At 42.1% G+C, this 1,620-nt stretch overlaps 1 protein-coding gene and 1 non-coding gene across 2 annotated transcripts in view; one reads left to right on the forward strand and one right to left on the reverse strand.

The window, feature by feature from the left end:
* LOC118334431 (double-stranded RNA-specific editase B2-like) overlaps positions 1-1,620 on the reverse strand; it is a 33,353-nt gene that overhangs the window by 22,094 nt on the left and 9,639 nt on the right.
* On the forward strand, positions 495-579 carry trnas-uga. The gene has a single exon. It is a non-coding gene; the product is annotated as a tRNA-Ser (tRNA).

Consider the following 1,620-nt stretch of genomic DNA (forward strand, 5'->3'; position numbering starts at 1 on the left):
GTGTGAGCATAAAAGTCACAGGTTATGGCCGTGATAATGGATATCTCATAAACAAATGCTTTTAGCTGAAAGTTTGATGGCCATGTGGTTAAAGTGTTAGACTTAAAATCAAATGTGACCTAACTTCAGAGGTTTAAACTCTACGCACAGTGATATCTCAATCTTAGAAAACTGTTTCTGTACAAACCTCTCAACCTACCCAGAATGTGTGGCTTTACATTATGCAGTGCAAGATGTTGGTTTCTTGTTTAAGTCAAGGACAAGCTGGACTTGAAATCCAATGGGACCTCCATGCACAGTTCAAATCCTACTCAGAGACTAGTTATACAGATCTCTCACAGTATGCTTTGTTTGATAGCCGTTGGCCCCAAACCTTTCATACACCGCATTCATGTCATATTAGAATTATTGTAATTAGGAGTTTCCAACTTGTACTTGTAGTGCTTTCATGTTGATTATTAGGAAAGAGAGAAACTCAGAGTCACACAAGCACAGCTTGTGATTGGGCCGAGTGGTTAAGGCGTTGGACTTGAAATCCAATGGGGTTTCCCCGCGCAGGTTCGAACCCTGCTCACAGCGTTAATTTAGCACCAATATGTATGACCTGTTCCTAGTATGTCATTCAAAGAATGAACTGAATTCCAATTGGACCTCCAAACAAATGTCCAATAGTGCTCCCATTCAAGTTACTATCATCGACTGGCTGAGTGCTGTTCGATAAAACTCACTTCATGTTACAACCTCTTGTTAGATCAAGTTATAGGTTATGATAATAACCTGTTAACTTAAATCGTAACTAGTGCTAATTTTGTCAAAATAAATACTAACCCATCCCTATCAAATCCTAACAATTGACTTACCTAGGAATTCACAGAGAGCAGCTGAAGTGCAGCCAGCTCAGAGCATCTCAAACAGTGAGACTCCAGGCCAGATAATGTGCACTCACTGTAGCAAGGACATTAATGTCGAACAGTTCTCACTTTCATGCAGAGGAATGTTGTGAGCAGTGTGGAAAAAAAGTCAGAGACGCAGTTCAGCTGCTTCATCATATGCATCCAAGTAGGCATCCACCACGACAACGACTTTGTCCACCACCCAACTGTTTTTTTTTTCACTGTCAAGACTTGTTGGGTGAGTTTTCTCTCCAAACAGTTCATGCGGGTCATCAAGCTAGCCAACTGAGAGTGGATTGCCCAGTGTCTTAACAACCCCACAGGACACCTGAGGCAACAGTTTTCCTAAAACTGGTTCCATCCACCTAATCCACCAAAGCCAATAACTGCACCACCTAATCCCATGACCTCTGTGGGCACCGATGTGGATGTGGGGTATTTCACTGAAGTGCCATCAGGGCAACACCAAGATGCACCAAGAAAGAAAGTAGCTCTAAGTTGAAAAAAAAAGCCACTGCCACCAAACTTTAAATGCAGAGTAGAGTCACATGTTATGGCCATGAAAGAGACCACCTACTAAATGAATGCTGTGTGAAGGAATCAACATTTTCCAGTTGAAATAGAGAATAAAAACAGGCTGTTTGATGGCCGAGTGCTTAAGGCGTTGGACTTGAAATCCAGTGGGCTTTTCCCACTCAGGTTTGTGCAACACCAATATGAACCACTC

Source organism: Morone saxatilis, unplaced genomic scaffold (assembly GCF_004916995.1).
Source record: "Morone saxatilis isolate NCDOM2014 unplaced genomic scaffold, NCSU_SB_2.0 Contig23, whole genome shotgun sequence".
Lineage (NCBI taxonomy): Eukaryota > Metazoa > Chordata > Actinopteri > Moronidae > Morone > Morone saxatilis.